We start from the raw sequence: 12,144 nt of genomic DNA, 5'->3' as shown, positions 1-12,144 counted from the left end.
CCCCCCCCCCCCATCCTCCTCTACGCATCGCCTATGGGTCTAGCTCAAAGGGAAAGGAGGCCCTTGTTGCTCTTCAGAGCTAAAATCAAGGCAGAGAAAGACTTTTGAACATGTCCCCAATCTGACATATACATACACAGAGCGATGAGCCGGGCACCTTATTCTTCTTCGATGCTGTGAACTCTCCCAAGCTTTCTACTTAGAAATGCCAGGAGAGAACTTCAACTTGGCAGTGAAATGATCAAAACCATTTCTGCCTTGGAGGTGAAGGCAAAATGCCAGCTGCAGGGCAGTGAGGCAAAGATGCAAAGTGATCATTAGCAAGAACTACAGCAGTGCTGGATCCCTGGCCCCCTTCCAGGAAGGGTTTGGAACATATACAAGAGAAGGCGGTGGAGAAACGCTCTTAGTAAACTTCCTGTGTCAGAGAGCCGATCACCACCAACCTGCTCAGGCCCCCTGGGGGCTCCCATATTACATCACCGGGGCTGCGAATAGCCACTACTTCTAAGGAGAAACGGCCGGGGCTGTGCTGGTGTCTCTCTGCAGCTCATAATGTGCATGCTGCTTGGAGATCTAGCCTGTGATCCAGTAACGATAATTAGGACAATTCTCAGACATGTCACCATGCAGTATTGCGGGCCTGGGTCTGAATGCTCCTCCCCCAAACTGTGGCCACATCGCCTCCAGACAGGGCTGGGCTGTTCTAGCCCTCATGGCTGTTTGCCACCCCTTGGCCTCCCACGCTGCATGGGCTCAGAGCACAGAGGCTGCCGGGAGCAGTGCTCCATGCTCCTGGGGGACTGAAGACAAAGCAGCTTTGCTGTTGGAGCCTGTCACAGCTTTCCTCATCATTCAACCCTCCTCCACCAAACCCTTCTTTATGTTAATTATCTCCCAGAGCCAGAAGAACACCGTCATGGCTGAGTCTCGCCCCAACTGAGCTCGAGTTATGGTCCAGAGGGTGCATTGTAATAGATCCCCCGCTGCTGCCAGCAGACATGATGACTGTACAGCACACACACAGGGAGCCAGGCTTCAACCTGGCTCCTTCAGCTTCAGGCATCCACAGCCCTACTCACTTAGCAAGGAGGTGCAGTCTCCTCGGGACAACCACTAATAACTGGCAGCATTAACTCAAAGTAGACCCTATGATTAACAGCATCCAATCATCCACATAGGAAACTTCCCACAAGCTGCTGCACAGCACCAAATCCAGCAGCTTCACTGGGGGCTAGGGACTTTCAGCAGCTCTCAAGAGGTGCTCAGCAACCAGCAGGATGGCCCATTACATGCCATTCCCCCCCGTCCTGTTCTGCAGGGCTGCAGTGACATCAAAGCACACAAGAGCAGGATCGCATCACTCACGCTGGGCTCCTACCCTGAGTGCAAGCCTGTCTTTCTCTTACAATTTTCTCATATATTCCACTCAGTCTCCACCTGCCTTTATTTGCAAGCCGTTCCCTTTGCTCTAAGGTATCTGGGCTTTAAGCAGAGCATGGGGCTGTAGCACAATCTTACTGATGGATTTTACATTGGAGATAAATGGCAACAAACTTAGTTTCTGTCGGTCAGAGTTCTTCCTCCCCAGGAGCCCTGGGTTACGGGAAGGTGTGGAAGGATGAGGAAGAAACTGTGCTGGCACCCACCTGTGTCATAGAACAGGATTGTCTAAGCCTGGAAGTTCATATTGCTTTTGTGCTACCATAAACATTTTCACGGTGACACAAAGGCCCATCAAACAGACATGTAGGCCTCTTGTTGCACCACAAATGCCCAAAATTGAGTGGCCATGATAGGTGGTAGAAATTTGTGCCACTTTTTTTTTTTGTTGGTGGGCATCTCTTTGCTTTACAGCAGGAAAGCGCAGGTAGCCCATACTCTCCTGCTGTCCCCAGCAGGTGCTCCTGGGGGCTTTTGTGCAGGGGCCCAGTCCTGCATACCTCAGGAATTCCCATTCTTGGGGCATGCAGGATCAGGCCTCTGAAGTCCCACAAGCACTTGCCCAGGTCCTCCCATTTGCAGGGGCCCAGAAGGGGATTCCCTGGGTGTGTGTATTACTCTGCCTTGCTCCAGGTTGGGGGGTACCTCTGCAAACAGGGAAACCCCGGTTCCCCCCCATTTGCAGAGGCATGCCCAGGAAATTTGACTGAGGGCATGTCTGGAAATGGGTAAACCCTGGAAATGGCAGGGGCCTGACCCTGCCAGACAAGAGGAGACATTTGTTTCATTCAATGAAGCTGATCAGCTGTACTGGGACACATCCCAGCACAACTCATCTGCTTCGTTTGGTGATGTCTGTTTATACCCCAAGATAGACTTAGGGGACAGAACAAGGTGCTATGGTGTAGAGCACAAGGAGATTTCCTCACAGGGAGAAGCTGGGAGGCTGCAGAGGATAAAAATTGGTGGACAACCACATGACCAAACCTGGAGCTGCTCCACATGAAAACTGCATGTGACCTGGTTCCTGGTTTACCCCAGGAATAATACTGGTTTACCTTAATAGCAGGTGGTAAGGTAACAGGTAAGAAGGCCTAATAATGGCTCTGACAAAAACACCTCTTAGCAAACACTCAGGTAGGCAGAAAACCAAGTGCAAGCCATTCGCAGTGCAGATCCCATTTCTGTGTATAGCCACATCACAAAACACATTTTGCTAGTACTTAGATCCCAAAGATCAAAAGGACTGTAAGGAGCTGTAAAGGCGCATGCTCACACTCTCTGTCTATCCCTCGCTGGTGGTCAGTTCATTGCTTTCAAGAAGCTGTCCAGGCTGGGACAGGCACCCACTGGAGCATCTGAAAAAGCTGGACTTCTTTCCTCCTTCCCAGGATGGTAAACCTTTAAGGCAGACTTGTTTTAAAATCTTGTTTTTCTTACATTCTGGTTTATGCCTAGTGCTACAATTGAACAACGCTTTGGTTGAAGAGAGCTGTCGGGTCACTAAGCACAGACTCCTAGAGGGAAGACTCCCAGGCCCTGAGCCCAGGCAGACCCACTGGTTAGCAGGTTAATCTGCAGGGCACTGTGGCAAAGAGCTCCTAAGAGAGAGACTATCACAGGAGAGGAAACAGCTCAAGGCCTGACACCCGACAAGATTACATGGACAGAAAACAGAGAGGGCAGAGGAATTGCTAGCTCTGCCATGATATGACAGCCCCACTTGCAAGGCATTTGTATATAACAGTAGCGTAACTAGGGAGGATGAAAGGCGTCATCTACCTTAGAGGGAGTGCCAGTATGCCCCCCTCCTCCCATGAGCCTGCTATAGCAGGCACCGCCCTATGTAGCCCAAGCATAAGAGGCATGCAGGCACAGCCCGATCCCATACAGTGTATCTGGGGAAGAGGGAGGTGAAACGATGTTCCCCCACCAAGCCTTGCCATGGGAGGCACAGCATGTCCAAGGAGGAGGAGCAAACAAGGTATCAGGAGAGACCTGTAGAGAGCATGCACTACTGCCTGTCCTCCAGCAGCAGCTACCTGAGTCTGCACTACTACAACTGCAGCCGCAACCACAGCCACCCAAGTGAGGAAAGCGGAGGCAAGACTCCTCTTCTCTCCCTCACCACCCCCCACCAAATATGTACTCTCCAATGGTCAGCATAATTCTCCCCCACCCCACTGAACCAGGCACTGAAAGGTCTCTGGTACAAAGCAGTAGAAAATGTCCCGTATGGAACAATTCTGCCCTTACACCTACAAGAGCGGATATCTCAGAGGGCTCTCCTGGCTTCTGTAATACAAAATCCACTTCAGAAATGCTAAGCAGTTCAGTCCAGGGTACATCCTGGAAACAGCTGCTGTCCCTTTCTTCACATGGCCTAAGGGCTGGAGAGAGAAAGACAGAGACATGCACAACACCAAGGGACTGGCTTCAGTCTCATCTGGGGTTTGTGCAGTGAAACTTGTGCATCGATTCTAATGTGGTACTGGATCAAAGCCATCACTGAGCAGATCTGGGGGCCCGGATGTCCTACAGACGCTTCTCATCCTTGACTGTCCCATCATATTGGCTCCTTCACAACCCACAGGATGGTTAATCTGGCTATAAACACAGTCAGAGATTTCCCAGTGCATCCACTGAAAACCCAGTACCAGTTTGACAACAGTGCTACAGTTCTGCTGAGGGGTGGGAAGAAAACAAGACTTGCCATATTGTTTAGAGCACTGGTGTGAGTGTGTCTGGGGTGGGTCCTGCTTGGTCAAAGGCTGCAATGTGAACAACACCTAGACAACAATCAGTACCCTCCAACCAACCTGCCACACCAATCACTGGCATGTGGTGTCTCCAGAACTGTCCCTGCCTCTGATCATTCACACTGCAGGGGCCTTTCCCTTTAAGGAAACACTGGGCTGGTGTCTTTTATTATGTTTTTTTTTTATCCAAAGAGACTTGGAAGGTTCTTCTTTAATATTTCCTGTTTCTTTTTTTTTTTACAGTAGAAATCTAAGTCATCTTTACACAGTTTTCCCAAGTAATTCTAGGGTGATTACTGAGATTGCCAACCCCACGCCTTCAAAAATAATCCTTTGCCCTTCAAAATCATGCGACTGTCTTCAAAATCATTCATTTTTTTAACACACAAGAGCTTTGGGAGTTCTTTTGCTTCGTTCTGCAGTCATGAGGGCTGGCCAGTTATCACCTGCGCTAAAGCTGACCATCTACCAGAATCACGTGACTCCAGGAGTCGGGGCTTTAAGAAAAGCGTGAAATATCACAGGACTTCCAGTAGAATCATGAGAACCATCAACACTAGACAACATCCCATCCCACCTGCTCTTCTTTAAACTTGTCCGGTTCAACAGGATTATCGTGGCAAGGCACGTGGAACATCTACATTGCGATGTGTTTGCAACAGCAGACACCATTACAGGTTGACTCCATATACTTAACTTTAAGCATCTGCTGAAGTCTCATTCTAAACAAAGGTTAATTGAATTTATATGCTTTATTTTTTTTTCCTATATAGGACATAAGTGAGTGCAACTCAATTTTGGGCAGACTATTTTTTCATGGTGCTGAGCCTCTTTGGTTTCTTGGAATTTTTTGGGAAGGGTTGACACATTTAACTGAGATGCCCAAGAGAGATTCTGGAAGAGGGCTCTATCTATCAACACCCCGGTCCTTCCAATTAAAGACTGAGAAAGCTCCCAGTGCACAGATGAATCCCTCAGCGCTGCCACTGTGGAAAGTGTCACTGTTGCTAAACAACGCTGAGCAGAATTAAAAATGAAAGGGTTTCAGGATTTCTTCCCCACCCTCCCCCCAATCAAGGGCTGTAAATCTAAAGGTGAACAAGGATGAGCTCTGCAGAATAGGATAGCAACAGCTGATTCCATCATGGGATTGGGACAATATTGCAGCTAAAGCCAGAAAAATAAGTAGGGAGCTCACATAACTGGAAAACCCTGTGGGGTTAATTTAACAACAGACAAACAACCACCAAACAAACCAATTGGCCCCTGGGGACTGGAACAGCAGATGGTGATAATTAAACACGAGCCAAAAGTCTGAAGCACAGTGATCCCTCAAGCAAGCATTAGATTTGTGATGGACATTTGGGGGAGATAATCAGGTGTGCTTTCTACTGGGTTGAACCCTCTAGAAGGGTTTGGAAGCCAGGGCTCCAGGTCTGCAAGCCCACATCCCGCCACCTTGTTCTCTGGCTTCTGTCTGCAAAAGCCACGTGGTTTTAATAGGCACCTTCCAGACAAGTGGTACCATGGTCTATTTTGGAAAACAGTCTCTGGCAGCAGCTGCATGCTCACAGATAACCTCACAGTAACAAGGCAGCGTGAACAGCCTCTGCACCATCCTACCAGAACAAGTCAACTTGCCCAATTCTGTAACAGGAGTGACTTTAAGTATTCTGAGGAAACCCACATCCTATAGAAATGCCCCGTGCTTTTCTGATAAGACAGAGAGGGAAAATAATTGGGTTCCAGACATTTAATGAAAACTGGGCAGACAGAATGAAACAGAACACAATGCTGCAACTCTGCACTCCGTGACTTCCTACTGGGAGCAAGTGGGAAGACAAGTGGAACTGGCGAAAGAGCCAAGCCTCTTGTCTTCACACAAGTACCTTGGGTAATGAGGAAATGCAGCACGAAAAAGAAACGGCGATACCATGTAAAAAGCAAACAGGCTTGTACTTTGAACCCAGAAAGTCCCCTCGTGCCCTCCTCTGCTTTTGGTGAGATAGGCCAGATCTGTAAAAGCCAGGAATTAGCTAACCAGTACAGCCTAAAGCAGTCCTGATGTCCCAGCACAGCTCCAGGCTCTCCCCAGGGGCTGAGTTGGGATTTCTGTGGTGCCCAGACCTTGGGTGGGCTTTCTGCTGGGTTGTGAATTTCACCCACAGAGAAAGTGAAATCATGGCATCACAGAAGATTAGGGTTGGAGGGACCTCAGGAGGTCATCTAGTCCAACCCCTGCTCAAAACAAGACCAGCCCTAGACAGATCATCCCAGCCAAGGCTCTGTCAAGCCGGGCCTTAAAAACCTCCAGCGATGGAGATTCCACCATCTTTCTAGGTAACCCGTTCCAGTGCTTCACCACCCTCCTAGTGAGAAAGTTTTTCCTAATATCCAACCTAAACCTCCCTTGCTGCAACTCGAGACAATTGCTCCGTGTTCTGTCATCTGTCGCCACTGCGAACAACCTAGGTCCAATGGCTCGTCCTGCTTCTCATGGACCCACTGGTGGCCCTCGCCTCCCACCTCAATAGGAGAGCCACTTCTGCTCTGCAAGTAGGCACTAGATCCCTGAGAGCTAAGAAGAACCAGGGAGGAAGGCGAGGAAATCAACTAGATCCCGTTTCTCCATACTGGACACACTCATCAATCCTGAAAAGAAACTTACCTAAGGAATAGAAAGACACAGAAATAAGCAGACTGTAGGGACTGGCTGTCCAGTTCAAAGCCTGCCCCCATCAACAGATGCCAGAAGCTGTCATTCTCCGAGGTCTTTGATAGCTTGTGGGAAATGACCTGTGGATCCAGCTACCATCAGCAGTCCTAATTCAGTGCACCAAGTGCCATTAGAGCAAGGTAGGCTTTTCCAGTCAGGATTTATTTGCCAAAATGCAATCTGGGGTTAGGTCATATTGTTCTTAAATGAAGCTGGAGTCCGCAAATGGCTTTGGCCAAAAGTAACAAGGAGAAGGTTTAGAAAAGTCAAAACAGGACTGCCCCACATTTTCTGCTGTTTGAACCCACCATTCTCCATATTCAATTCATACTGGAACATTTGGGCTGGTCTTTGCAGAAGACACAAGCCCACACTCACTGAATCCCTACAAGCCCTTAGTTTCCTTTTGTGATCTCCCTCGGATGTACTTCCACAGCAAACACAAGGATGCCACATGCTCCCTTTTGTGCCAGTCTGTGAACTGACAACAAGACGCTTGTTTGGACAAAGTTTGACCACTATGGTCTATGCCTCTGTCAGCCGGCTGACTGCACCTGGAAGGGGGTGGCCAGCCTCACTGGAACACACTAGGCCAGGGGGTTATCGGAATATAAGCCAAGGGTAAGCTCCGTATCAGTCTGAGTTTAGGATATCGAGCCAAAGGTCAAGTCAAGATCATGTGCAGGGCAAGCAGCTGATCTAGGAAGGGAGGTCCAAGACAGGAACGGGAGCAAGCAGGAACAGGCAGGAGGGTGTAAGCCAGAGGTCCAGAGCGTGGAGGCACAAGCCAGGGATCCAGAGCACAGTCAGATTTAGGAGTTTTAAGCAGGCCAGAGACACAGTAAGGTGAGTCTGTTGCCCAGGCAGCTTTCTGCTGTCTGGTCTGAGCTTATATAGCCTGTGTGGGCAGGGCTTCTCCATGTGGGTTGACTCAGCCCGACTGTCTGATTACGTCCATTTGGGGACTGGGACCAGGTCAGCCCCAGCTGGACCCTGACTCATAACAGCAACCATCCCCAATCAAGCTGTCATTTCTCAGTGGAGAGTACTACTGTCTCCTTTGTTGCCAACTATGCCCAAGCTCTCCAGCATGCAAGCCATCCCTAGCAGGGTATGGCATTCATACAGAGCACCCACCCACAATACAACCCCACCCATGGCACCAGCACTGTAACTGCGGCAGACCCCAGGCTGGGGACTCCACGACCGCAATGCACAACTCAGTACATAAAACTCAGCAAGCCCTGGGAAAATATCCCTCCACTTCAGTGCCTAGGGTTGGGGAGAGGCACTTCTCTCTCTTGAGCAGAATGGAAAGGGTGTATAAGTCCACGTAGATGCCAAATTGGGCGAACACAATCTGGCCCACTTGCAGGAATGCTGGGCTCACCCAGTCCCTGCCTCTGGAACAGATATGCTTGGTGGGCAAGCCTCAGGGCCAAGGGCCAGCAGCTTCTATGGCCTAGGACAGGCCACCAGATACCCAGGCAAGGTCCCTCAGGACCTTTCCTTGGATTCAGCAACTCGGGAAGTTTCAAATGAAACACTCTGGGCTCCGCAGACTGGCGTTTGTAAAGGCCGCCTTGTTTTGTCAGAACAGTTCTGACCATCTCTGTTGCTGAGTAAACCGATTTTTTGACAAACAATGCTTTAAAACTCCATGTGCTGCTGTAATGGGATGCTGGAAAAGCAAACGTTGCGCCTGCTCCTTGGCTTGTCTAGGGAGTTTATATTAGACATCCTCAACACTCGATGGAAATGGGCTCTCATTCAATCAAACCCACTTTGGGATTTTTAGGCCTCAATTTACCATGTTATCAAAGAATAATTGTATTTCTTTCTTTCTTAAAGTGAATTCAGAGCTAGTAAAAGGTGCTGGACTGAGAGCCCTAAAGTCTTGCTGATTATGTTACAGTTCCAGTAACAGGATCCCAGCATGTGGCTAAGTGGCTCTACCAAGCTCTGCTAGTGAGAAACTGTTTCTTCACTGGCTCTCTCAAACCAAGATGCGAGTGAGCACTTCACAAGCCTTACAATCCATGGAAAACAAAAACCTGGGCACTGGGGATCCACATCAGGTGAGTAATATACCCCTCAAATGTTCCCTTGACCATTAACACTCTTTACTGATGATAACCCCTTGCCAGCACAGTTACTTCTGCAAGCACTTCAAAGGGCTCCACAACATTTAATGAAACCTTACCACACTCCTACGGAATAAGCATCATCATCAGGAGGCAGAGGGGAAACCAGACCCCAGAGAAATTACTTGGGGACAAGTCCCATGAAGTCCTGACTGAATGCCTGCTGTCTGTACAGGCTCCCACTGACTTCAATGGGTGCTGGATCAGGTCCCAGTCAGTGGCAGAAGTAGGAACAGACCCTAGCTCACTTCTTCCATGGTAACTATTACACCAAGCTCCCTCCAGACCGCTGAGACACCTCCTTCCCTTTATCACCGTTAGGAAGGCAGGATGCTCGGGACTCTGCTTGCAAAACAGATAGGCTGAAAACGCCTGTTCTCGCCCTACTTTAACCATGCAGCATTGTAAGCGCAGGTTTGTTTCATGTGGCCAATCCCAGTGTTCAGAAATCATGAGTCAGCCTCTCCGAATTATGAGACTGGCTTTAAAATCGTAAGATTTGTAATCATAATCATAATTATACGTTAAGTTTTTTATTTGCCAGCTGGTTTCTGAGCCTTCTGGGCACATTTTCAGGCTTTCCTCTGCAATTGGGAAGGCTAGAAACTATTTATCTTTAAAATAAAACTTAAGAGTCTCTTGTAATCAGCAGCCAATCTAGCTTGAATATAAAAGCTTCCCTTTGTTGGCATGGCATCGTGCAGTACATCTCATTTCCACAAGAGAGGCAGTTGGAAGCAGGGCAGTTAAATATTTGTATTCAAGCATCATTCCAACACAAACAGCTAGATTCAAGAAACTTAAAATGGGCAACTCTAATTATCTTCATCTATTACTCTTGATTCCCAACAAGGAGACAAGAAAGAGAGATGTCTTTCGCTGAAATCTGTGGGCTGCAAAATCAAGTTACTCAGATAAATGACATGCTGTTGCCCTGTGAATCACAGTCTTTAATACGATAGCAAAGCTCAGCCACAACATTTTTAATACTCACATGAAAGCCGGCAAATTTCCAAACTAAGGCAATCCAGGCAGGATTTTGGTATGTTTGTATAAACAGTTGCTTTTGTTTAAAATGGTAAAAATACAATCAAACCACTTCTGCTCAAGGGCAACAGTGAAACTGGCTTCTGCGCTCTCTGACATCAAATCCGTAAGCTCCTCCAAGCATCTGAAGGACAAACCTAAAAGATGCCAGAAAGAATTGGGATGAACTCATTAACAAGAGCATCTAGCCTATTTACCTAAGTATTTATACCATGCTCATTGCTTTAGTAACAAACAACTTTTCCCCGTCTTATTAAGCCAAGTGATCCCAATGTGAAGGGCTTGGGCCTCCAGCCTTACAGTAATTACATACAACACCCTCCCACCTTACCCCCCAGGTCCATAGGGTTGCAAAGTTAAGCACCAAACAGTCATGACTTGCCTGGATGATGGTTGTCCTTGCAACCTTAATTCCATCGTGCACATACACAATGCCTTGCTACAGCCTGATATCATGCTATTTTTTTTTCCATTGGAGCCTGGTCTCACCCAGTGCATAGGGTGGATAGAGCTCAGTTAATAAGAAGCTATTTGTAATATCAGAAGACCATAAGATGTACGATACTGGGGCCCAGTAGCCTGCTTCCAACAGTGGCTAACAGTAGATGCTTTAAATGGAAAGTATATGAACTGTGCATGCCTCAAACGACACAGCTCCTCTCATACCCTCTATGGTTGACATCAGTGATTTAGGCATGTCAGAAAATATGTCCCTGACTGTTTTATTTAACGGCCCCCAATGGAATTGTCCTCCATAACTTTGTTTAATCCCTTTTGAAACCTGGTTATACTATCTGCCTCTATAGCCTCCCGTGGTAATGAGTGCTGGACGTCAATTCACATTTTGTACTTTTCTCCTTGTTCAGAGCACGGCCTTTTTCTCATTTAATGCACATGTTCAAATGCTGCTCAGAAGGCAATAAATACTCATGCTCCCCTGGGCTTTTCTACTTCACTTCTCACTGGTATCCAAATGCCTCACAAATATGAATTAATGCATCTTCTCAACACCCCTGTGAAATGAGGGTGCCGCAATGTCCCAATGGGAGCTGAGACAGAGAGATGAGGGTCAAAAGTAAGAAATGATTTTGGGTATCCACTTTAAGACTCTGAAGTTTGATGTTTCCAAGTACTTTACATGACAAAGCAGTTTATAAACCAGTGTTTCCACTAGCTTCAGTTGCAGCTGCGAGTGCTCAACACTTCCACAGACCAGACTGTGGGGTCTCAAGCCGGGCTCTCAGAAAACAAGGAATGTGCAATGAGTGGCCACCAGTGAACATCCTGCTTTAAGTAACTTCCCCACACCGGAACACTGTACGAGATGCAGCGATGGGGTCAAATTCTAAGGCAGCACTCAACAGCTTTAGCAACCACACTGGGTTTTTCTCCAGACCTTAAAACCACTATGTCAGGAATGCTCAGTCCCTGGCGGCGGGCCCAATCTGGCCCGTGGAGCCATGCCATCTGGCTTCCAGGGATCCCCACAGGTCCAAAAACTTGGGGACATGGAAGTGATGGCAGAAACTGCCACATTTCTGCTGCCAAATTTCTGGACCTGTGGGGAGCCCTGACAGCACACTAGATTGGCATGTGGAGGAGGCCCAGAGCTCAGTTTGGGCATACAGGGGCCAGATGAAGGTGGCACAGGGCTGATATGGTGGCATGGGGCTGAGGGAGATGGCATAGGGCTGATGGAGGTGGAGTAAGGCATTGGGAAAGTGATGCAGAGCTCAGGGAGGCAGCATGGACCCCCAGGAGGCAGCGCAGAACCCCTATCTGAGAGCACAGAGTCCTGATCCCACATACAGGCCCCAGGAAAGCAGCATGTGCCCCTGATTCAGTGGTGCAGGGCTGAGGGAGGAGGTGCAGGGCCTGATCAGCCCCACGCCTATTGTCATCTGGCCTATGTGACCAAAAGGTTGAGCACCTTTACATGACACGATTCTCCAATATTTTGAGTCAAGTGAGCAGTATTAGGTGGTTATCTTCTGTGCTGACCAGCCACCCACAGAAGGCGAGACAAACACTTGGC

At 48.3% G+C, this 12,144-nt stretch overlaps 1 long non-coding RNA gene across 1 annotated transcript in view; it reads right to left on the bottom strand.

The window, feature by feature from the left end:
• LOC109293975 overlaps positions 1-10,256 on the bottom strand; it is a 46,192-nt gene extending 35,936 nt beyond the window's left edge. The window contains exon 1 of the long non-coding RNA XR_002096438.1: positions 10,057-10,256. This is a non-coding gene — a long non-coding RNA (uncharacterized LOC109293975). The remainder of the gene's footprint in view (positions 1-10,056) is intronic.
• Positions 10,257-12,144: the final 1,888 nt, after the last annotated feature.

The sequence above is a fragment of the Gavialis gangeticus genome, unplaced genomic scaffold (assembly GCF_001723915.1).
Source record: "Gavialis gangeticus isolate Ggan-Ray unplaced genomic scaffold, GavGan_comp1, whole genome shotgun sequence".
In the NCBI taxonomy this organism is placed as follows: Eukaryota; Metazoa; Chordata; order Crocodylia; family Gavialidae; genus Gavialis; species Gavialis gangeticus.
Note: the sequence above shows the minus strand (reverse complement) of the source record. Positions and strands in the feature narration are given on the sequence as shown.